This window comes from Spermophilus citellus, assembly GCF_964194105.1.
Source record: "Spermophilus citellus genome assembly, chromosome: 10".
In the NCBI taxonomy this organism is placed as follows: domain Eukaryota; kingdom Metazoa; phylum Chordata; class Mammalia; order Rodentia; family Sciuridae; genus Spermophilus; species Spermophilus citellus.
In genome coordinates, this window is record NC_138197.1 from 62,907,750 (window position 1) to 62,933,766 (window position 26,017).

Genomic DNA, 26,017 nt, shown 5'->3' on the forward strand with positions numbered 1-26,017 from the left:
CATAATTACCTTCCTTCCAAAGATGGTTCAACTTAAGTATGCAAAAGAATTATATGAAAATAAAGAATTAGAGTCACTATGCAGTATACCAACTGGCATTTTTACTTTCATTGACTAGACAGGTTTTTTTGAAGCCAACAGTGACATTTGGAATAGGAAAAACATGTTAGTAACAAATGAAGACTGCATGTTGACACCTGGGCTTCATCTTTTTTGAGTTCAGAAGGCTCTAGCCTCTTAAAGGGCACATAATTTGGCCAAATTACTGACCATCATTTCCAGCTGTCTTGAAGGCAGTTTCTTACCAGTCCTTATAAAACCTCAGACACCACACACGTGGTGCTTGCACAGAGCGTGTATAAAAGTCGACAGCAGAGCAAGGTCTATTCAGTAGTCTTAGGTTGAACAACTGTAAAACACCTCATTTCTGTTTAGTTATGAGGGGGCACTTGATCCTCAAATTAAGAGTATGGTCCCTCGCACCCCACACAATGCTATAATAGCAGGTTCCTCATGAAATTCACTTTCTAGATTTGTTCACTAAAGTCATTCATTCATCCTTGTATTTAAATGTCACTATTGATGGTTCCTGAGGAAAGCAACTGACATATATTCCACTGGGGTGGGGGGCCTTAAAGAAAATGTAGCCACAGTGATAAGAATATTTCCAAATTCCATTTTTTATTTCCTTGCTTTCTTTGGTGGTGGTATATGTGTAAATAATTTGTGATTTAGCATTTTGCTGATCACCTGCTTTCATTCTGAGAACAATGGAAAGAGTGCTGGCTTCAGAATTCAAGACACCAGAGTTTTAGTCCAGCCATCCAGCTGGGTGTGACATGGGAACCTGGTCCTCACCTGGAACATGAGGGCAGTTTAGGGATGCTTCATAATGAGGAGCTGATGTTCAGAACAGCCCAATCCTGACTCATAACTCCGTGATGATTGATAAACTTTCTATAGTTTTTTTTTCCCCTGCTTTCATGTTGGATTTCTGTTACTTTGGTCTTTTAACTAGGCTTTCCCTTTTCCAATAACCTCTGAACACTTTTTTAGTTCGTCATTTTCAGTATTCTGTAAAGAAACTAATCTTTGAGAAAGTGTGTCTCAAAGTACTTAGTGAGCACACTGTGGATGAGGGCATAACCATTCTTCCTATAAACACAAAAGTCACTGGTCAAGTGAGATATCACTTGGTTTGAGATATTATTCAAACTAAAAAAGCAGCTTTATTACTTTGGCATGCTATTTTGGTTATCTGGGGATCACTGTATTTCCTACTGGTCTGTATGCTGCATCCACAATAACTAAGGTTTATTATTTTGACTAACCTTGACATAACACATAAATGAGTACCTTTTTCCTCCAGAAAGCTTAGTAAGAAGCACAATATTTGGAGGTCCAGAGGCAGTGAAGAGTGACCACAATCACTACAAATATATTCTTCCAAAGCAGCAGCAATAAATGGCAATGGTATCTGAGTCAGATTTTCAGAAATTACACACGTCAGACTTTGGACTTGATGGTATATGAGTGAAAGATATTTCTACCCTTGAAGAAGATTAACACAGTAAGTAAAGGATCTTGGGAGAGGCCAAAGCCTCTCTAAGGAAGCTTAAACATGTTGACTTTGGGAGGGAAAGTAAAAAGAACTAATAGAAAAGGGGGAAATTGAGTCAATATAATTTTGAGTAATAGAAGACTTGAAAGATGATGTACTTATTGGTACTATGGTACTACAGTGATATCCCTGTAGGGTATATTATATGGTGTACCTATAAATTCCACAGGGCAACTGGGAAGCTGAAGGAGGATTTGAGGGAATTTGGGAGAGTAAGTTCAATCAGATACATATTGAGGTTATAACTGTATATCAGTTGTGGTATGGTTCCTATTATTTATTCATCACTTTCTTGGACCAAGTCACCAAATTAAATCAAAATCATGCAACTGTTATTCAGTAATTTCCAGTGCTGGTCATGGAATATGAAGTCTAAGGTCTAACTTCCAATATTTTTCCCAGAGACATTTCTCTCTATGTCTTTTTATAAAAAATAAGTCTTTCTTGTGTGAACATACCCAAGTAAATGAGAAATCCTTTGGTCACTAAAAACCAGAACAGATACTGATTTGTGAAGTCAATTGGGCTAACATTCCCTAGGTGTCCCCTGCTGCTAAGTGCCATCCTGTGAGCCACAAGCAGTTTGAAGAACTCCTTTGTTAAAACTGCTTGTTAACAAGGCCTTCCTGCATAGAAGATGTAGATCACAGGTTCTCCATTCAAAAACTACTAGTTATTTCAGGTTAAATATGTAGGTGAATCAAATTTAAATAGAGACAAATTTGGCAGTACAAACATATAACACTTCCTTTATATAAAGTTCCTTGTTTGTGATGTCCTTAACTTAAAATTAAATAAATCCAGAACTATGGAAACTATTGCAATTAAGATCTGAATTGCATAGTAAAAGGACACTGCACTGTAATTTTCTTAAAGTTTTCACACACCCTAAGTACACTCCATGACTTATTGTGTGCTAGAGACGAAATTCATTGCCAACAGAATCCAACTCTATTTCAGTTATATTGAAAAATAAAAGCATAATGAAGTTATCTATCAGAAAAGATTGCTTATGAAACATTCCTTAATTAAAAGTGCTTCATACCAGCAATAACCCTTTGGTATTTTCTGCATTTTCCAGGTAAATCTCCACCCAGCTTGCACATTTTCCGACAGCTGAGTGGGCTGTCATGTACCACCCAGTTGCCAAAACACTATCCATTTTTCCAAGAGGAAATGTGGAACTCAAAGCATTCTAATTTCATGCACAATACATTCCACGACAGTAAGGCAGACTGCTTAACAAAAGGAGGAAACATGATGACAAAGCAGGGTCCTTTGCCAAGCGACGATTTTTGGGTCAGGTTATTTGGCTGTAAACTGGTACATAAAGATAGGATCCAAAATGCATCTGCTGCAGCATGAGGCCTACCACTCCAGGCACTGTCCTAACGAGTTCATTATTTTCCATAATGGGGGGGGGGGAGGGTGTGTGCAGATATTTTCTCAAAACTGTGTTCCCGTCAGTCTCCTATTGATTTTTTTTTTTTAAATTTCTATTTCCAACGGCAGCCCAAGGAAACGGCAGCCAGACTTGACTCCAATGTACACACAGACTCGGGTTTCACCCCGTCACCTGTTGGCTCCTGAACAACACTCCTCTTTGTGAAACTCACAGCACTCATTTGAAACAAGTTTCCAGAGAAAACACTTCAATAAAGTGTTTGAGAAGTCACAAGACTCGAGTTGTAAAAACAAATTCCACACACAGCCTGGTTTATACAGACACAGATTAACGTGAAAACCGGAGCCTTTTAAAAGCCTTTAAAACGGACCCGAGGAGAACACGAGGGAAGGGATGTCACCCTTCTTCGCGGAAAATTCGGCGGGCCAATTCTTAAGAGCTGCGAGTGCGGGCTGTCGGGGACTCCCTGGGGTCAAGCCCCCCAAGCAACAAGAAAAGGGGCACACCTAAAAGAAGGCGTCCCAGTCCCCTGCGTCTCAAGACCTGGCACGGCGCGCGGCAGCGGCGGCTCAGGCCGCGAGGGGGCGCCCAGGGCCGTGAGTCGGACCGGGTTCCCTGCCCTCGACCGTGCTGCCGATCGTGGGTAGCCCGAGGTCGAAGTAGAGCCCCGGCGGCAGGGAGCGAACCCCTTGAAGTCGCCGACGCGAAGCCCCCAGAACAGCCCCAAGGTTCCCGAGGATAGAATAGTTGCTCCGAACTCCCGATTCCCACCTCCAGCAGAAAGTACCTCTCAGCGCAGCATCGCCACCTCTGCGGAAGAGCACTAGTTCCGCAGCCTGCTACGGCACCGAGTGGCCGCGGGGCCCCACGACTCCCCCCCAGCTTCCGCAGAGAAGCCGCCTCCCTGCAGGCGCGAGCCGAAGCGCACCTCCCAGCCCTCCGGCGTTCAGCCCCTGTCGCCTGTTGCCATCCAGCCCCACACCTAGACAGCGGCTCCCCACCTGCAGTCTCGGGCAGCCGAGCCGAGCACGGCCTGCAGCCCTCGTCGCGGCCCACGAACCTGCCAAGCCCCGCGGCGCGCACTCGCCGCCGCTCACTGCTCTGCGGCTGGCTGCCCGGCGCGGTTAGCTCCCGGAGGAAAAAAAGGTTTGGATGTCCCCCACGTCACCCTGGCCCACCCATTTCCGGAAGAGACCCTAGCAGAGCAGAGACTGAGAAGCAAGGTAGCCAGCGTAGGGTCCCCACTAAGTCGTTGCCGGCCGCACCCCTGGGGTCGTGGTGCAGAGCTGGCCCCGCCTGGCAGGCGAGGGGTCGCTCCCGCCCCGCCGTGACGCACTTTCCACCCCCACTCCCGGCCTGTCCTGATCGACCACCTTTCGATGCACCGCAGTGATTCTCACCCACGACAGCTCCCTAACCAGCCGTGGGGGTCCCGGCAAAAGATCCTTCAGCTCCGTGACAACCCTCTGTCCCCTCTGGCTTTGCAATCTCTGCTCCCTTGTGTTTGAGTTGCTTCGTCCAGGCCACCGCACCCCCCACGCCCCAGCTCTGCGAATCTCCGGGATCCTCCACCACCGAGAGAAAAAACCGTCTCCACTCAGCTACAGGAGCCCGCCTGGGGCCCGCGAGCTTCAGAAGTAACCAGAGCCCGCAGTGGGGAAAAAAAAAAAAAAAAAAAAAAAAAGTAACCATTTCGCTTCCTGCAGATCCCACCCTCAGCGGAGCGCCACGGTCTGGCCGCCTGGCTCGCGATCCTAGCCCGGCTGGGCTCTGGGCTCCCGACCGCAGGAGGCGCCTGCCCTGCCAGATCTCCACGCTGCCCGCTTTCCAGGAACTGTCACTGCTGACCATGCCCCTGGCAGGTGTCCACGAGGTCCCGCGCGCTATTCCTCGAAAAGTTACCCACCCACTTTGGCTTGAGCACCTACCTCCATCCGCCTGCTCCATTCCCCAGAGCCTTAGTGATGGGAGCCTCTGCGATTCAGATACCCCAGGAAGCTTATGTAAACTTCCCCCTCCCGCAGGTGCACACAAGGACACTAAGGCGAGAGAATATGCAAGGCTACCACTCTGCCCATAACAATGTCAGCAAACGGTACATTTAACCAAGTTCTCACTAGGAAGGGCTCATTAACATATGAATTCTCTCCTTAAGACTTCCTTGCATTTAGGGGTGATTCCTGTTGCTTAGAGCAGGAGATTTATTTTTATCAGTAAATAACAGCAAAAGAGAAGGCGTTAGGTCAAGCAATGTACTTAAGTGCTAGCAAGAGTTACAAACAAGTTGGGTGAATAACCTTAAAACAAGAAAATGCCCCATACTTAAGGCTAATCTTGCTTCTAAGCTATTTATAGGTACACTAAATGGAACTTCAGTTGTCTACAGAAAGGATTAAAAAAAAAAAAAAGCAAAATCAGGACTGCCAAGCAAGCCCAGAAAGAAATTATAGATTAATAACAGCAGCAAAGGTCTGAGTCTCTTCCAAACTACAAATTTTAGTTTTAACAATTGCCACCTATCTCCAGGTGATAACATGCCAAGAGAAGGAGGAGGTAAAGCACATTATTTAAGAGCTGCACCAGTTTCTAGTAGGCTAGTAAATAAAAAGCAACTTCAAAATAGTCACCGTTCCTTTGTGGTCTTCTGTTTGTTTTTGGTTTGGTTTCTTGAAATAGGGTCTCAATAAATTGCTTAGGCTAGCCTCAAGCTTTCCATCCTCCTGCCTAAGTCTCCAAGATAGGTGGGATTACAGGCGTGCAAAGTTGAGCACAAACTTTTTCTTTTCTTTTCTTTTCTTTTCTTTCTTTCTTTCTTTTTTTCTTTCTTTCTTTCTTTCTTTCTTTCTTTCTTTCTTTCTTTCCTTCCTTCCTTCCTTCCTTCCTTCCTTCCTTCCTTCCTTCTTTCTTTCTTTCTTTCTTTTTCTTTTTTTTTTTGTTTAAATCCTGTATCATCAGAATTCCTTGGGAGTAATTTGCAACATATATATTTCTATAGTATACAATGAACAATAGCCTATTCTAACGTGATTTAAAAATATACAGGTTGGGGCTGGGGCTCAGCAGTAGCACACTTGTCTGGCATGTGTGGAGCACTGGGTTCAATTCTCAGCACCATGTATAAATAAATAAAGGTCTATCAACAACTAAAAAAATTTTTAAAATACACAAGTTGCCATAAATAAATCAGCCAAGTAAACAATTCTGTTATCTAATTCTGTTATCTCTGCTGCAAAACAAAGCAGCTGAGCAGAAGTGGATTTGTGTGTGTGTGTGTGTGTGTGTGTGTGTGTGTGTGTTACTTTTTTAAAGTGGCAGGGTCCAAAATTTGGGGTTTTGCTGTTAGATTAGTTTGGACACACTGACTCAGAAAACACAATTTGTAATTCAAATAAATCAGCTAAATGGATTCAGTTTTCAAGAAGATTCTCCAAACATTCTAACATAGAACTCCTCTGGCCTAAGGGCACAGGGATTTGTGGGAAGACTTCAAAGGTTACCACTTTCCCCTGTGGATCTGTGAAATTAACCATGAATACCTGGGTCAGATTTCCTTTTCCCTACTTCATTCTGTTTGGGCTTCCACAGGAATGACTTTAACTCACAGTATCTGTAGAATAAATGTGCAATGATTTATTGATTAAACCAGGCCCTAAATTAACATTTCATTCAGATACAGGGAGTATCTATCTGTAGGTGAATGCATCCAGCCAGGCTGACCCTTTTTGAAATAGTTCAGAAGGAGAGCTTCCCATTAGTTGAGGCCACAAAATTAGAGGGTATGTTTCCTCCAAGACAGTTATTTTCAACAGGTACTGTCAACTTTATTGTCTATTGTGTTTTTACTGATAAAGCAGTTTGGAGACAGTTAAAAGCTTCCTACTAACTCTCAATTTGAATGAAACAGAATTTGGTCTGGTCTGAAAGGTACCGCTATTGTCAACAGTGAATTATGCAGAATATGGAGCAAGGCCCTCCAACCAGCATCCTTTTGTTTCAGCAAGGTGAATATTCATTGCTTAAAGAGCACACTTGAGTTGGGTAAGAAAGAAACCCCAGAAATTCTCAGGGTTTAGTTTCCTCTATTCTGATCTGCTATACTGTCACCTCCACAGAAAGTCCTTGTCCATTCCTCTAACCCAAAATACCACCCCTCCCTTCATTTGCAATGTACATCTTCTTAGCATTTGTCATTGCCTGGAGTCACATGTCTATCTATTCTTTGGTTTGTTGTTTTCTTCCTTGAGAGTTGAGGATCTTTTGGGATTTGCTACTATATTCTAATCATTCCGACACACAGCAAGAGATGCAACAAACATGAGTTAAATGAATGAATGATTCTCACACATCATTCTTTCTAGGTCCTCTCAGGTATACCATATCTTTACAAATATCTCCGTTTCTAATGTAAAGCCATGCTGAACTACATTGTCTTAATAGGGAAGATTATAATAGAAAACCAAAAACATGCCAGGGAGCAAAGAAATAAGTAGGTTGTATTCTGTTTGTCAAATGCCTGTCAGCTATATTTTAGGTCTGGTAGAAAAGAATAAAGTATACAGCATACAGCAAATCTTGGTGCTAATCCTTGGTTCTCCAGTGATTTTTCTTTTCTTCTTCTTTTTAAAAAATATTTATTTTATTTTATTTTTTATTTTTATGTGGTGCTGAGGATCAAACCCAGTGTCTCTCACATGCAAGGCAACCGCTCTACCACTGAGATCCAACCCCAGCTCTCCAGTGACTTTCACATAGTGACCTTGAGGTCTTTTCTGTCTTTGTTTCTTCCTTTGTAAAACAGACCTCCTTCTTAGTTTTAAGGATAAAACTCTTGGTCTTGGTCTCAGATATTTGAAAGGATTTATAACCAAATGTCATTAATCTAGGATGATGACATTAGAAACCTTTAGGTTTCTTAACAGAAAAGAGAGATCAAGGGCTCCAATATTCATTATGACATCTCACTGAATTCAATTTGAGAGGCAGTTGACAATGACATTAAGTATGGCTTTAGTTTTGATCTGCATTGGGGACATTATTTAGGATAGCAGTTGGTTTGTGTTGACAAGATACAGATAGGTAACTAAAAGAAACATAAAATGATGCAACTGTAGAATTAAAAACAATTCTTGGGAATCCTTCGGGAACTGAGATCCGGAGGGATCATTTTAATAATTCTTCATGTTTGTCCCCCAAATTAGTTATCACTGCAAGTTTGTGCAACATGTCTTACTTTCTGGTCAATTTTAAACATTTCTATTGTAGCTCAGATCGGACAGTATACCCTGGTGGGTCACTGAACATTTGTAAATTTTAGTTACCATTAGTTGAGTCCTTAGCCTCTCCAGGAAAAGGCCCCAAGGCAGATATCAAGCTCTTCCTAGAGCCAACAGGCATTATGGAGCTTTATAATAGGTTGCAGTTTTCCTAGGTCTCCAATTACTTTCTTTCCCCTTTGATTATATTTAAAGCAATGTGATTAGAGAGCACTGGTTCTTTAACATTTTCTACACCCAATCCCTTTAGAGTTACTCCTCCAGTCCTCTCCCCTCCCCCACCTCCTTTGTGAATGAGGTAAATACTCCCTTCAAAGTACCCTGATGCTTGGGGTTTGGAGTTAGGAGACTAAATGCCTATTCTCTGTCAATTACTAGGTCTGACGTTGGGGTAAATCACTTCTCTACGGTGTTAGTTTTTTGTTGTTGTTGCTTTTCCACCTTTTAAAATACTGGAGTTTCAGTTAGACAGTGTTCAGAACTTTTGAGGAGGGAACATAATCCATTTTCAACTCAAAGAGGACAGATGAATGGGACCCTGCTCCAGTTGAAGTCCTGGATTAGTTTCCTTCCAGAGCTCCTCCATCATAGCCTTGGCCATTCTTCCAAAGCAGCCAGGCCCCTCCATTTCAAGATGCACGTTCCCAGAAGCTCTGCTAGAACTTTCTGAGTGTTTAAAAATGAGACAACCCTGATACTGGGTAGGTGTTTACTACCCAAGTTAGGTGGGAGGATACAGGATCGGGACTAGCCCTGACTCTTGTTCAGGGTTGGAACTACAGTAAAAACCCACCCCTCACTCCCAACTATCCTGAAGGATGATTTCCCACATCCCAGGGAATACTGCTTTTAGAGAAGTTCTGATCTTAGTTTCCACAACCTTCTCAACTCCTATAGGTTGGGGTATAATACATTCTTAAACTTCACTACTGAAAAACTGCCAAAATGTTAAGAGATTCAGAGTAAATCTTCCAAAAAAGCAGTGTTAGAGCTATACTATGGAAAGATATCCAAAATACAGTGAGTGGCTACCCCCCAAATACATTATGATTGCATTGTTATAACTAATAATTTATAAGATAGTATATGCAAAGTCCAATTATGCACAGAATGTGTGTGTGTGTGTGTGTGTGCGCGCGCGCGTGTGCAGGTGTGTATGTGTGTGTGTATAATATATCAAAGTATTAATACGGTTTCCAGGGGAGGGCAGGTTATGAGAAACGATCATTTTATTTTATTATCCTGTGTGTATGTGTGTGGTATTGGCAATTGAACCCAGGGGTGCTCTATCACTGAGCCATATTCCCAGCTTTTTTTATTTGCTGAGGCTGGTCTCAAACTTGAGATTCTCCTGCCTTGGCCTCCTAAGTGGCTAGGATTAGAGGCATGTGCCACCACACCTGGCTGAAAACTATCATTTAAAAATCATTTATAAAATAAGACAGTGAGGATCAAGGAAGAGTGAGGGTGGGGTGACATTTGAACTGCATCTTCAAAGATTACAAGTAGTTGATGGGGGGTAATTAAGAGAGTGGGGCTGGGTTAGGGAATAGGGCCTAGGCCAAGTTGAACCAATCAAAGTCTGAGGGCAAAAGAGCTGAAGCAGAGGAGGGAGAGGCCGGAGACTGTGCCCAAAGATATAGGCAGGCCCATGCTGTGGAAGCCATAATAAGGATACCAAGTTCTCCCAGGGGTAGTGGGGAGCCACAGAAGCTAAAGCAGAGAAAAGTTGCATGATCACAGATATTCCCTAATTAGAGGGAGGGTAAAGAGAACAATGCCAGGAGAACAGATAGGAAGAGTCTGGAAACTGACCCAGCAGTCAAGGGCAGAGAAGACAAGACAGTGTTTCTGGGGGAGTAATTACTGGGGAGGGGGCGGAAACTGACCTTGGGCTGCCCAGTGTATATTGTGGGAATGGGGAGGTGAGAGGGACAGATGGGCCCTGACATTCCTAACTGAATCCACATTCCCACGGTCTCTCCTTGAGAGACCACCAAAAGCTCAGTCCTGAGGTGAGCTTTAACTTGGAACTGCAAGTATTTTTCAGTGCCCATGGAGACAAACTTAAGGTAACCCAAAGGATTTACATTCCTGAACTCAAACTTTATCTTCCCATTGATTCTCACTTTTAAAATATAATATTTACATACTCCGGAGTTAGAGGTCAGAGTTGAAAGAAATGAGCACATGATTTTCAAGTTGAAATATAATCTCTGCAGAAGAACCACCTAACGCCTAAAGCAAAGGTCAAAACGATGTTGAAAGTGGGGTTGGCAATCTAGCAGCTGGTGTTTAATAGAAAACACCTAAATAACAGACATTGCTCCATCTTGAAACTCAAAATTATAGAATGTTTGCTGCTTTACTTCATGAACTACCTGCTCAAATCTATTTTGCTCACCACCACTTAAATTCTCCACTGGCTAAGATGATTGGTTCCCACAAGGGAAAATCTGGGCATGCCAGCTTTTAACACTGTTAACTGTGTGCTATAACTAACCAAGGTGCTTTAAGAGAGGTGTCAGCAAAGAATTATTTCAAGCAGCCCGAAAACTCTTGCCAAAATAAAAAAGGTCAGCAAAACTTTCCATAACATTTCATTATCTTATCTGAGATCCCAAAACCCTTTCCGCAACTGTAGGGATTTAAAGGAGGTGATTTTGTAGTGGAGACTGGCTTACAAGCTTTAATTAGATTGAGCAGGGGCCAGGATATGAAATTCAAATTGTTCGGCTGGTCTTGAATCACAGATAAGTAACTGTCTCTGGATCTAAGTTACTTTGACTATTTCCTTTCTCCCTTAGGTTTGGAGCTGTAATCTCTTCAACATTGAATTTGCATTAAATTATAGAGGGATTAAGGGCATAGGCATAGTATCTGTTGTGTTTAGTGATATTCCTCAGTACTTATACCCTGGATGCTTTGCCTGGTACAGAGTAGATTCTTACTAAATATTTTTTGAGTGGTGAATGACTGTTTTGCTCATATTTGATCTTCCATGGATGCTGACTTGGGAATACATACTAGGTATTCTTACTTATGTCTTATTCATCATTCGTTGATTTTGTAATTTTCTTTAATTTGGATTGTTTTAAAGTAAGGGCTTGGGTGTAGCTCAGTGATAGAGCACCCATGGATTCAATACCCTGTACTGGGGGGGGGGGTTCAGATTTCTAAATCAAACACTTCACCCACCTCCAAACCAATATTGTCCTTTGACTCTATGGTCATCTGCTTATGGTACTACCATTTCTGGTGTAATATCTTACTCAGCTGAAATCTGCTCATCACAGAGGCCTCCTTTGCTCTGGATACTCTTTTTCTTGCCTATACTCATTCAGTCATTTAACCAAGTCCCTGCATTTTTAAAATTGTCTTTAATTCCAGCTTCTCAGGAAGCTGAGGCAGGAGGATCACTTGAGTTTGAAGCCACATGGCAACATGGGGAGACCTGATCTTAGAGGGGGAAAAAAAAGAAAGAAACAAAGCCTCTATTGACCCCTCCTCCCCGCCCTGTGATTGCTGCTAGCTGTGCTCTATTCTGGGACATTATATCAGCCTAACTCATTTATTCAAGTCCTTCCATTTCTATATTTGTTCTCCAGCACTTGATACCATGAGTCTGACCACATCATTCTCTTACTTTACAACCCCTTCTTCCAAGTGTTTGCAGCACCTCCATATGACAAAATTAAGGTTCTTTGCAAAGAAGCCCCTACGTTCCATCTCCATCACCTGTTATAACTCACTTTCGGCTCTACAACTGGTAGCTTGCATCTATATCATGCTGTCTCATGACCCTTTGTCTATAGTCTTGTCATTTCCTTTACTTGAGGACATTCAGTCACTCACTCTTATTAGCCTAACTAATTCTTCAATATGTAATTAATGATAAGCATGGAAATGCTCCCAGGGCCCCATTAGGCCAAGGGCTCCTTGGCTGTATTCCTACTGCTCCAGGCCTCTCCATCGGTCCCAATGTTACTGTGTCATTCAGGCCAGCCCCTCCACCAAAATGATGGCTTTTTTGAAAAATATTTTTATTGCTTGTTGATGGACCTTCCTTCCTTCCTTCCTTCCTTCCTTCCTTCCTTCCTTCCTTCCTTCCTTCCTTCCTTCCTTCCTTTCTTGTGCTGAGAATTGAACCTAGTGCCTCACACATGCTAGGCAGGTACTGTACCACTGAGCCACAACTCCAGCCCTAATTGCTTATTTTTTCTCTCAGAAATTCTCTTTACTGGAATGATCAGATTCTTTCCCTTATATGTGGATTCCTGCAGAATAACCCACAGGCACAACTTTCCCACTCAGCATCTTCACCAGTAAGGATGGAATAGAGCCATGGCTTGAGTTAGTATTAACAATATATATATATATATATGTATATCATTCATTTTTAAATATTTTTTGGTATTGGGGATTGAACCCCCAGGGGCGCTTAACTACTGAGCCACATTCCAAACCTTTTTTATTTGTTCAAGTTCAAGTTGCTGAGACTGGCCTTGAATTTATAATCCTCCTGCCTCAATTTCCTAAGCTGCTGGGATTATAGGCATGTGCCACCATGCCTAGCTGAGATATATTTTTGAGAAACAGAATTTATTGTATTTCTTTTTTTAAATTTTTTTTTTTTTTGCACATAGTAGATGCCCTGCACGTTTTTTTTTTTTTTTTAAATGGGAAGACAGAGCATTGTTGCTCCATCTTTTTTTTTTTTTTTTTGTAATTTTTAAAAATATTTATTTTCTAGTTTTCGGCAGACACACCATCTTTGTTTGTATGTGGTGCTGAGGATTGAACCCGGGCACGCATGCCAGGCGAGTGCGCTACCGCTTGAGCCACATCCCCAGCCCGAATTTCTTGTATTTCAATGTTCTTCAAAGAGCAGTCCCAAGTGCTCCCATTCTCCCTCGGCCAATCCCATCCCAATGAGTTCACTGTCCAATTATTTTCAGTGAAAACTATCATGTTGAGTTGCTAGATTAACACAGACCACAGAAAATAGGCTACCAGCCCCCTTGAATAGTCAGTTCATAATTTTGGGTCCATTCGTCTTGTTTCTATCTAGACTAGAAGCTTATTGATAACAGTATCTGTCCCTCTCTGTTATTTCATGGTGTTGAGCACAAGAAAGACCTTCTAGAGGAGACTGGTTAATAGGGTTAATTTAGGTAAGGTTCAGAAGCCAGGACCACAGGGGTGACTCTTCTCCAGTTGGCTGCATGAGTCCCACACCCTCAAGGAGCATGTTAATTTGATCCCCTATGCAAAGCTGTCTGCTTTCAATCCAGACCTGTAAGACACAGCCAGGCCATTAGCAGCTGGTTGTTGATCACACAGAAAAATGATTTTCAAGACACAAAAATAAAATGTAAAGCAATAGAGGATAACATCAGCCTTAGAGCCTTTTCAATAGTGGAACTGGAAGTTAGGCTGGTCAGAAACCGAATGCAATTATGAAGACATTGGTTAAAGTGGCCGGTGTAGTAAGGGAAGGAGTTTCAGAATGGGGATAGGGACTGGAATTGAATCCAGGACTCTGGTTATGCTAGGCAAGCACTCTTGCAGTGTGCCCTACAAAAAAGAATTTTGAGGGGCTGGGGTTGTGGCTTAGTGGTAGAGCGCTCGCCTCACATGTGCAAGGCCCTGGGTTCGATCCTCAGCACCACATAAAAATAAATAAATAAAAGTTATTAAAAAAAAAAGAATTTTGAAAGGAAAAGTTGGGTGTGCTTTCTTTAAAGATGTCCAAACAAAAGAAACTGCTTCTTGGGAATACAAGTGGGATCTGGATGGATCAGGAGCATCATTAAGACCCACTAGGGGAAGGGAGTCTCCTGACACTCTCTCGAGGACCTGGCAGAGTACCTTCCTTTCAGTGAAATTTTAGTGGCTTCTGGACAGTCATGGAATCAGGATAGGATCTAGAGTCAAATACATTTTAGAATTGTGAGTTTGACATGATGTGATGTCACTGCTTTATCTTTGGTGATATATTGAGTAGGAACACCATGGTGCAGAATGAACCTCTCATTCTGACAGTGCCCGTGGCTTCTGGAGTTACTGTATACTAGGCATTGTGCTAAATCCTGCACATATCTACTAAAGAATCCTTATAACTACAGAAGGTGAATCTTATTTTTCCAATTTTACAAATGGGAAAAACAAGGTATATTGTTCAAAGTGTTCAGCTAAATAGTTGAGAAGTCTGGACTCAAATCCAAATTCTAATATCAAAGCCTATACTCTTGAGCTATATCATCATCATCATCATCATCATCACCACCACCCAGGCCTCACACTCGATAGGCAAGCACTCTACCACTGACCTACATTCCTTGTCCTTTTTAAAATTTTAATTTCTAGACAGTCTCTCACTATGTTGTTCAGGCTGGCCTTAAACTTTGTGATCTTCCTGCCTCAGACTCCCGAATAGCTGGGATTGTAGGTGTGGGCCACCATACCTGATACCAAGCACATATTATTTATTTTAAAGCAGAATTTTTTTTTGTAAGCAGCTAAATAAAATGCTTTGCTTTCCTTCACTTTTCCTTTAAACAGCATCACCAGAACGTGGGAAGAGTAATTCTAAAAATTTTAATACCATGTTATTCTAGCCAGAAGTGAAGCAGTAATTGTCCATCTCACTGAGAGCAGCTCCTTGATAATATATTGACTTTGCTGGCCTGAAGAACCAAAAATGTCTGCAGCTCAAAGGCAAAAATATAGAGGAGACCTGTACCACCCACCCCGCCTCCACCCCCACCAACCCTGGAGATCCTCAAATGACACTCTGTACTTTTTGAAGCAGTTCATTGTACTATTTTAATCTCAACAGATACAAAATCATTTTATTGTCCAAAGACAACAAAACTGGCCTGTATTTGAGATCTTTATATAAACAGCGGCTCTGTTGCCCATTAGTCATGACCAGTATCAGTGTGTGCTAAGCTCTTATTAGAATAAGGATATCACTCTCAGATGCATTCATAGTCGACCCTCACCTCTTCAATTCAAAGGTAGCTTATGCTGAACAAGGGGCAGGCCAGGGGAATGATTCAATTTATAGTTTGTGTGTAACCCATTCTATTGAATTCACCTCACATGATATCCTGAAGGCAAACAGCGCTGAAGTAACATAGTCATTAATAAACTTGTCAGGCAAAATTGATTACAGCTCAATTTACAGGACCATAACAACTTTTTTTTTTTTTAACTAAAGTCCTTCAGATTAGTTGAAACAAATGAAAACAAAACAAAACGATGGCAGAATTAATAATCTGTCTAATAGCCCTTCTGGACAATTTTACTAATATGTTCCCCAACAAAAATTTATTATAGATGAGCTCAAATAATGGGAATTGTTCCTTCTTCCTGGGACCCAACTTTTTAAAAAATTTTAGTTGTATATGTACACAATACCTTTATTTTATTTATTTATTTTTACATGGTGCTGAGGATCTAACCCAGTGCCTCACACATGCTAGGCAAGCACTCCACCACTGAGCCACAATCCCAGCCCCTGGGACCCAACATTTTTATGCAACACAAACTACTCTAGTTTCAGTTTAAAGTTGTTGATTACCTTGTTGCTTACATAATAGACCAGATTGTGTTTTCATCATCAACCATCTCTGATGTTTTATTTCTTTTTCAGTGGGGGTCCAACAAGACCCTAGGAGTTTCTGAAATGCTGCTGTTTTGTTGTTGTTGTTGTTTGTGGTACTAGGGATGGAATCCAGGGCCTGGTGCATGCTGGGAAAGTGCACGACCACTGAGCTACACCACCAGTCCTCTACTTTTTGGAAAAGTATGTTTGGGAGGTAGAATAAAGTTAGTGAAAACTGAAAATATTAAGGAAACAGTTTTATAACATATCACATCTTCAGAATCTGAAGTCAAATGTCTTTTGAAAGAATTGAATGATATGATTAAACAACCTCTTTGAATGGAGCCACCACTGAAAAAATAGGAGGCCAAATTCCTAAAGCAGAACCTAGAAGCATCTTCTTGCTTTTCCAAAAAACTTTAAAATGACTTTCTTTGACATGATTGACATGATTCCTAAGAGCACCCATCATGAGGTAGGATATATATATATATATATATATATATATATATATATATATATATATATATATATATCACACACATGATTAGGCAAATTAAAATCTACTTCAGAAAACTTTATTCTGTTTTATCATGCTTAATTGATTTCTTAGGGAGAATAGGATCACATATACAAACATTTGGAATCCTTGAAAGCCTTTAATAGGAACACCAAGGCATTATGATGTTGGTGCTATATAGTAACAAATTTACTATATAATGAAATCAGAAGGGGAAAAATTCAAGATCATCACTAGTGCATTATCTGGATTGTGCATCATGAGGAAAATATTTGCTATTAGCATCAACATTGCTGGCAGCAATTAGGAGAAAGTGGATTGGGGCCCCTGCCATGCTAGCCCTAGAAGCTTGCCAACAGGTGTGGAAGCTCTGACCCTCATTGGGTAAATTCCTGGAGGCAGTTTTTGTTTGGAGTAGGGGAGGAACTGATAATTCATATACAGAAGGCCTGGGAATGAATATCTACACTTAGTTTTCTCTTTCTTTCATTCCTTTTTTTTTTAAAAAGATGGTTTTACATTTTAGATAGTTCTTAAAGGTAAAATATAGGGTATACTTAACTAGAGTACTTGTTAGATATGACTTTTAAAAAAAATCATTCACTTCTCTGCTCCTTTCTACTTCCAACTTCGAAGGACCAATGTTTTACATTGGAATGTATTTTCAGGGCAGATGGAGGAAAAAGAACAGTCTCAGATGTCTCTTTTCTCTATTTCTTTCCTTCCCTGTAAGGTTTTCCTTTATGAAGCTTTCAGTTTTAGGTTTCCATAACCTCCTAATGCAAAACAGGCTAAGAAGAGTAACGAATGTAATAAACCACATGTTGCTTTTCTTTTCTTTCCTTTTTTTTTGGGGGGGGGAGGAAAAATCCACCCAGCTTATAAGAAGTATATGCAAACTTAGCAGTTAAACTGAAATTAAAGATGTTTTAAAGGTTTCTTAACCCCAGTCTTGGCCATCTTGTAATATTTTAAAATATAAATGGAAACATATGATCATGATAAACTCTGATTCTATTTAAAAGTAAACAGAAGATGTTAAATCCTGGATAATAGTTTTCTAAATTAATTTTGACTTATAGGGCAATATTAATATTTTAACCTATGCCAAAGATAAAGGACACAATAAAAGAAAAAAATCAACTTAAAGCGTTTTGTTGTGAAATCCACACTAGTGCATTCTGAGCCTTGGATTAACAATCTATATCTGGACTCCAGCAGAGTTGCATAAATTATTCAAAAATTTTATGGCTCAATTCAGCTGTCAAAGAGAAGAGCCTTTTGACAACACTTCACACCTGTTACTTATCTAGTAAAGTCCTGGGCTTGGCTACTCCCACCTGGGATGAGCATGTCCTGACTTCGCTCACACTCATTTTACACAAGGTGAAAGATTCTTTGGAGTGCCAGGTACTAAAGAAATTAAGACACACTAAAATCCTTGGAATTTCCCCCAAAATAAGACTATCGCAATACAGACCTTAACTAGTTACCATATAGAATCATCACCAGAGATGGTCTATTAGAGTTACATACACAAATCCCAAACAAATAAGTCGAAGCCATTGACTTCAATATCTGTCCTAAGGAAAGCACTACACTCCTAACAGAAATTATAAAAGCTGACTTTTCTCCTGGGTTTGTAGGAAATGCGAACATACAAAATCAATCCACATGAGAATATTCCCAGCCGCTGGAGTCCTTCTCAGCTGTTGGAAGCCCAGATGTACCTCCTCACCTTCTTTATACCCTAAATTGAAGTCATGTAATAAAGAGATGAATGCCAGATCAAGCTCAAGATTCCTACAGCCTCCAGAAATTCCTCCCAGTGTCCTTCCATGATGATACTGCTTATAATTCAAAAGGGAGGGGGGGGGAATTCTGGTTATTTAATAATGCAACAAAGGGGATTCTTGGCAAATAAGAGGTTTGAGAGAACTATTTAGTTTTAATTCAAGATCTATGGCAAGAAAAAAAATAGAATCAAAAATCTACTTCTTCATAGAAGTCATGTGGATTTTAGAAGTTCTAATGATAAATAATAAATGAGACTGGGATATCAATTCTGTTGATGGTTTAAGAAAAAAAGGGGGGAGATGAGATGTGAAGGAAAGTGGGGTCCAAGAAAAGCCTCTATCATAAAACATGAGGACACTTGAAAAGCTGGGAGTTAAGAGCTGAAGCACGTTTCTGGAAGCAGCCAGGGTCTGCTTTGCAGGCGCCGCTTTTGGACCTGAGTCCAGGGCACAGGGCCAGCAAGGGAACTTTCTTGTTCAGGAAAATTTGGTGGGCACAGAACTGGGAAAGTGCTTAGTTGTAATTCAAGTGATTTAAAGGAGAACATTCCAACTGGGAATCAAATGGTACCTGCTCCAAACAAGCACATTTAGTGGGCAGAACATCTGAATGAAGGGTGGCCCTGGAAGCCTCCACGGGAGGGCAGGATCTGCCCATGGCAGCCACACAAGATGGGCACATTAGGGAGCTACTGTTGATGTAAAAGGAGCTTTGATGGAAACGCTGAATGTGATTTGTGTAAGTTAGCACTCTATGGGTGTAAGAAACAGCCTAAACTACTCTATGGGGGGTGGGGACAGGGTGGAAGCCATAATTCCCCCCCCCAAGAGACCACAGGGGGTCTCAGGCCACACAGAGCAGAAGCTCAGCTGAGCATCATCAAATGAATGCAGCTCAGGAAGGGAAGGCCCTCAAAAATCTAGGCAGCATTTTTTTTCCCTCCCTTCTTTCTAGTTAACACTTTATTTTTCTCTCCTGGCAGACAGGACTCTACTGTTCTTCAGTCTGTGAAGTTTAAAAATGGCCACCTCATAGCTGTGGAGTTAGACTTCAACATGCCTGCAAAGGGCCCACTCTTATATATCCACGTGGACAGTGGACAGATGAATTTGTGTGTGTGTGTGTGTGTGTGTGTGTGTGTGTGTGTGTGTTGTGGGCTGGAAGTCAGTAATTCAAGGAAAGTGGAATTATTTTATACAGCACAGATATTCCAAAAATGTCTATTAAATGGATTAAAAAATTGACTTTGTACAGTGGGATGAGCTGTAATTTCAGCTATTTGGAAGGTTGCAGCAGGAGTACCATAAGTTCAAGGCCAGACTGGGCAACATAGTGAGACTCTGTTACTAAAAAAAAAAAAAAAAAAAAAAAAATTCTGTGTGCTGATTGGGAAAAAAGTACATCCTACTAAATGTTATGGCTGGGAATTGGGTGTTATTTATTTTTTTTAGCAACAATACTCAAACAGCAAATGATCCTGAGTTGGCCAGCAAAATAACAATCACTTGGAAAACATCTTAAAATATACAGAATCCTTGACCATATCACTAGAGATTTTGATTCAGTAAGTCTGAGTTTTAGGAGTTATAAATTTCTAATTTACAGTCTCCATAGATAATTGCTATGTATTATCTATGGAGTTTAGGAACCACTGGTCTATGGGTGACTACATTTTAGTTACCAGCTCTCCTAAGTAAGTAGTACATTCATAGAATAAGGAAAAAGAGCTCCTTTCAGTAGTGGGTTAGTGCACAATTCTACCTGGCCATGGCAAAGTTTTCAGTGTTGCCTGTAGAGCACTGATGTTGATGAACGAATCTCAAACTCTTTAATGAGAAATTCTCAAAGGAAGACTGTGATCTGACAGATCTGAGCCACCTTACTTAAGATGTCTTTCTCAAGAGGAAGTTAACTTCTCTTTAAATAGGTTAGCTGAAACTGTTGTTTTGGTGTGGTTTGTGGTACTGGTTTTAATTCACAAAACCTTTGAAACTATGGCTTCTCAAAAATGTAGGAGTTGAGAAAATATGAAATGAGAAATTTAAAGCTAAGCCCTTTCATCATCTAATATCTAAACCCATAATTTGGAGGATATGCAATGTTTCATTTTAATTCTGCATAGTTTCTACAATTTCAACACATTTCTTGTGCATAAGCTTCATTTTCATGAAGCTTTTGAGGTGAGTGCTGCCTTGTAGCTGTAAATTAACTGCTATCCTGCTGCGTAGGGCTGTTGAAACTTGAAGGCTACTGGGCAGCTGCTGTCTCCCTGACTTCTGAATGCTCATTAGTATCCCAACACATGGACACATAGCAGGCAGATCATATGTCATTTGGGGGATAGGGAATATTTGCTGAAAATACTAAGTACATCAAGTCGTGTAGACAGAGCAAAAAATAATAAAACACACGACCCTTACAGACAAGAGCTGGGTAGGAGTTTGAGACCTTTTGCACTAAACATCCGCTCGTTCACTGGGAAAGTATTGTCTTAGCAGAGGACAAAAAAGGTGTCCTCTGTTCCACAACTTGCTATTTGCCCCCAACGTGATCACTGACAAATGACTCCATCTGTTCATAATTATGTCTCTTATTCTTCTCTATTATGATCTTTCCCCTTTCTTCTTATAAGAGTTCTACAGCTTTCCTCTGGCTCAGTCTTCTGATTTGTTTTATTGCATGTAATATTTTTTCTTACGCTGTTATTATCATATTACTGTAAGGGAGAATTCTTCTGAAGAACTAACCTCAAATCCCCATCACACCATCAGTGAAGGCTGTATTACATTGAGAGGCTGCATAGCCCAAATGATGTTGAGTGACATTTACAAAGCCAAAGCATCTGTGTTGATTTAATGCAGAGAAATAGAAGATAACTCTAGCCAGTCATGTGATAGACAAGACATCAGCTTATCACTGGCTTCAATCGCAATATTGACAGTATTAATTTTTCCTCTTTAGCCAGAGAACAAGGTAAATACATATCCGAGGACACACAGTAGGATAAGATTACAACTCCCATTCCTATGTGATTTTTATCAGGATATTGAATTCAGTGATGTCAATCTCATTTGAATTAATCCATCCATTTGTCACTTTCGGGTTTTATAAAAATTAGCTTTATAAAAAATGACAGTGAATGCATTTTAATGATGACTGAGACACTGCTCTTACATTTTTAAAAACTCATGAAAGGATAATAATTCTTCTTTCATAATGGTTACAGTGGAAAATGAGAAGTATGGAGATTGTGACTTTGAGAGGGAGGGAGGGAGGGGACAAGACAGAGGAGAGGGGTGGAATGTTGGCTCTAGACTAAGTATTTTTATAAAGGATGCTCCATGCTCATACTGCTTAAGGGCACTGTGAACTTTATTATATGGCAATAATCTTAGCACAACATACTTTCCTGTTAGAATATCCTGGACCATTACCTTGAACTCTTTTGGCTTAAAATTCAAGTGTGCCTGAACATTATGTGTAATGTAATTCCCACAAATGTACTACTGTTTGTGGGGGAAGAGGCAAGTGGTAATAAATCTATAAATCCCTACTACAGTGCTCAGTACAACCTTTATTGGTCTGGGCTCAACAATTTTATACATGGGCATATAACATAGACCAATGTAAAATTCATCAATGCAACTTTATTCTAAAGAGCATGAAGAAAAAAAATTGTTTTAGATGAAACATGGAGGAAACATCTTGAAATTATCTGGCTTCAGTCACAAATGAGCAGAGAGGTACTAGAAACAAGTGAGAAGGAAGCAGAGGTCTGATGGGCATGGGTGTCTTTGGGGTCCTTGGAGGTTGTGGTCCTCAATTCTGTTGGGGTGGAGGGTGGGCCAGGGTTTGGAATTGTAGGTCTGTTTCTGCCACTACTGGTTGGAAGAACTTAACTCCTCTGGACCTCACTTTCTCATCCACAAAATGATAGGTAGGTATTCAGGTTATGAAATTCTGTGATTCTCTGAATTTTTGTACAGACAACCTAGGAATGGAGAAGAGTTATAATGTAGGGGCCAATTTAAGCCAAAAGTCTGTTTTAAAAGCTGTTGCTACTCTAGAACAACTGCATTGATTCCCTCTGGGCAGCAGCCTGCTGGTCTGCTGGGTCCTATGCTCACAAAGAGAACCACAGTCCATGATGGGCCTGAAAAGTCTGAGCTGCCACACAAGCCTCTTTTGTCTCTTTGGAGTTCTGACAGTGTGCAACTTCAAATGGAAGTTGCAAGACCTTTACCCTAAATTCCCGATCTCATCTGTAGCTCCTTAGTCTGGAATGGAAAATTCTATTTTGGGAAACTGTCCAGAGATGCATTTAGGCTAAGATGAAGGAAAAGTTGGAAAGCACACTTGAACATAAAATATGGAAACTCAAAAGAACTGCTGAAAAAGGAAAATGAAACTCTTCATTTAAAGCCCACTTTAGAATAAAGTTCCAAAGGACTTTCAGTATCAAAAAGAATGTTCCAGGCTGGGGATGTAGCTCACTGGTAGAGCGCTTGCCTACCATGTGTGAGGCCCCGGGTTTGATCCCCAGCACCACATTAAAAAAAAAAAAATGTTCCAACAGTACCATTCACTTTCCTACCATATCCTGTTCACCCTTCCTCTTAGGTGTTTGGCTTGATGTGTGTGGTGCCTTGGACAGGAAGATTTGGAGAACCAGGTAGGAATTATCCTCAGTGCTGCACATAAATATGTACTTAGGCTATCAGACAGCTGGAACTAGATAAAGGTTTGTTGAATGGCTAAATGATTAATGCATATTTTTTTCAGAGAATATTCAAGATGTGGAACACTCAGGACTTTAAAATGTTAATTTAAAAAGACTACCATTTATTCTATTTTCCATTTCCTGTTCTACCAATGGCCTTTTTTAAGAAGTAACTCATACCATTTGGTCTAAAGGAAAATCAAGATAATTTTTTAAAAAATGAAAGTGTAAGGTTTTCTTGAAAAAGGTCCTTAATTGGATTTCATTTGTATTTTATTCCTGATACAATTAATCTTTTAATGAGTAACTATAAATGGATACTCCAAATTGGTGCTATTTTCCCGAAGACCTTTATCAAGATGGGCAATTGGAAGGTTTACATCTTTATAAGTAGGTGCTGGGGATATATATAGCTCAGTTGATAGAGTGCTTGCCTCATATGCATAAGGCAATCCCCAGCACCACACACACACACACACACACACACACACACACACAAAAGGACCCCATGTCCTGTGTCTGTTATTACAGAAAAGCTTGAAAAGCCTTTATTTACATGCCTAGGAAGGACACTAACCTGCTCTGTTAACAGCTCTAATAAAAAGCTGCTGTGTGGTAAAAATGCCACGGCTTGCTTATCTGAAAAGATTCTTCCTAGTTCAAAGGGTCAGTTTCACACCAGGGTCCCAAGTCTTATCAGCTGGCTCTTCAGAGCCTGGCCATTGTAAAACAAAGGACTCCTCCAACTAGCATGACAATGGTACAGTCCCGCATACTTCAAAAGGAGCAGGAACAGCCAGGATGCCCCAGTTGGACCCTGCTGAGATGTTTACACACACTTTCCAACAGTGCAAAACAGGACAAAGTCCAGGCAGGAGAGTCAAGGGCACTGCAGCCTGTGGGGTAGACAAAGGCTGCTCTACTAATAAAGCCAGGGGGCCTTCCGGTTAAATACCATTTACTCTCAACACTGTACCCTCAAAAGATAGGATCTCATTATTCTACCAGGGTGAGGAGGCTGCTGGAGGAATGAAAGCTGACTTCAGGGGTTTTATCTTTAGCACATGTTCATGGGGCAAGGTTTGATGGTTGGGGCAGGGAATGGGAACACAGAAGTACATTTGCTGATGACCCAGAATAATCTACGGGTGTTCATATGAACTCTGCAGATGTGCACAAAAATAAGAATAGAAGTCGGGCTGGGGATATGGCTCACTTGCCTAGCCAGCATGAGGCCCTGTGTTCATCCCCAGCACCACATAAATAAGTAGTGAATGAATACTATACTGGATTTCAGGATGTATAAAGAAAGTCTACAAGTATGAGGTTAACAAAAAGCAGTATTTATTGAATTCCCTCTGGCTTTGTGGGTGGGGCTTCTGATCTGTTGGCCCTATTAAAATTCCCTGGAAATTAAAATTAAAAGACCTGTTTCCCCAAATCTGGCTCTGCAGAAGAATGAATATGGAAGTCCAATGTCCATGAAAATGATTGAAAGGCTTACCCCTGAGGTTCTCCAGCTCTTTCTTGGAGGGAGCTGTGTATTAGAGAAACCTATAAATAGTATAATATCAAAGAAGCTCAGGCCCCTAGATTCTGGAAGCTGAGATGAACAGGGAACAGCTTGATCTCTGTAGCATCAAAGGTTTACTTACATGGTTTTCTTTATTTCTCCCAGTGAGGTACATTCTGGGATGCCAGGAATGTTTTCAAAAACAAGCAAATTAGCTCCTATTATTATAGAGTATCCTCTGTCCTTTGCAAAGAACTTGACCTTGCTAAGGACTACTTAAGACTGTGTGGTTCAGGAGGCTAGGCTCTGGACTGATTCTCCTTTATACCATCACTGTACCCTCCTGGTTGTGTTGTTCAATTAGCCATGCCCTAATTCTTTTCAGGTTCCTATCTTTGCTTTAACCCCAACAATGTACTTGAATGACCTGAACCAAATAAAGGGCTCAGAAAAAGTTCCCATAGAGAGGAACAGATTTGCATTTATCAAGAAATAATCACACAGCTCAGTGGTAGAGCAGCTACCTAGCATGCACAAGGCCCTGGGTTGGATCCCTACCAAAACAATTTTTTTTAAACAAACATTTTAATACATTTATCATGTCTGCTATTTAAAATTGCATCATCTGCTTTCTCCCTACTCTACTACACTCTGTCTCTCTTCCTGAGTCATTTGTCTTCATAGCCCTTATCCTCTCTGATAAACCATGTGTGTTTGGTAGTCCTTTTATTTGGCCCCTGCTCTCACCCGCAACCCTACTAGAAGAAAAGCTCCACAAAGGAAAAGATTTCTATCTGTTTTGTTCACTGATAAAGCTTTAGTGCCTGGTGCAGAGAAGGAACTCAGTATCTGCTTATGAATGAATATGAACCCCACTATATATATTGCACCAATAAAAACATTAAAAAGATAAAGAAGAGCTACTCTTTGTCCTTAAGTAACTTACTACACACTTGCTCTATGTATCTTCAATGCTTTCTTCATTTCTTTGACTCTCTCATTAAAGCTTCACTGTATCTCCTTTAAAACATTATTATACAATAAAACATAGATACAATCTCATTGTATATTAGGAAGACATTCTGTTTGGTAATACTCTAGCCCCAGGACTATCACCATTCCAAAAATTCATTTGGTGCTTTTCAGAATCCTTTGAGGCATCAATATAGCAATAAAAATAGTTCAATAGTAAGGCATACAAATATATCCCCAAATTATGAAACATTAATGATCTAATAAAAACAATTATTTTCAGGTTGCAACAACTGAAACTACTTGTATTTGGGAATTTTAAAATATTTTATTTTCTTCATTTCATAGTTTCCTGTGTGTGTGCTTGTGTGCCAGGAAATATTATTAAATCCCTTGCCAATTAGCTCTCTTTATCTAGCGGTACTTTGGTAGAAGAAGAAATGTTTTTTTTGTGTGTGTGTGTGTGTTTCATTTTTGGTGAATCTCTTGTCAATGTTCCCACAAGAAATAGTTATTCAAGTATAGCTTAGTTATTATTACAAAAATCTCTCTAAGGTGTGTGGACTGTGGACCAACAGAAACAC

The 26,017-nt window shown here is 40.6% G+C and overlaps 1 protein-coding gene across 7 annotated transcripts in view; it reads right to left on the minus strand.

The window, feature by feature from the left end:
- The window catches only part of PRICKLE1 (prickle planar cell polarity protein 1), a 106,487-nt gene that overhangs the window by 17,680 nt on the left and 62,790 nt on the right, over positions 1–26,017 (minus strand). The window contains exon 1 of one of the 7 annotated variants that reach the window (XM_081310730.1): positions 4,740–5,256. The exons of 1 other annotated variant lie outside the window; for it this stretch is intronic. The gene's annotated coding sequence lies outside the window, so the exon portion shown is untranslated. Of the gene's footprint in view, positions 1–4,027; positions 4,377–4,399; positions 4,675–4,715; positions 5,257–26,017 lie in introns of those variants that run through there. 5 more of the 7 variants (XM_081310727.1, XM_081310725.1, XM_081310729.1 and 2 more) reach the window with 5 other exon arrangements.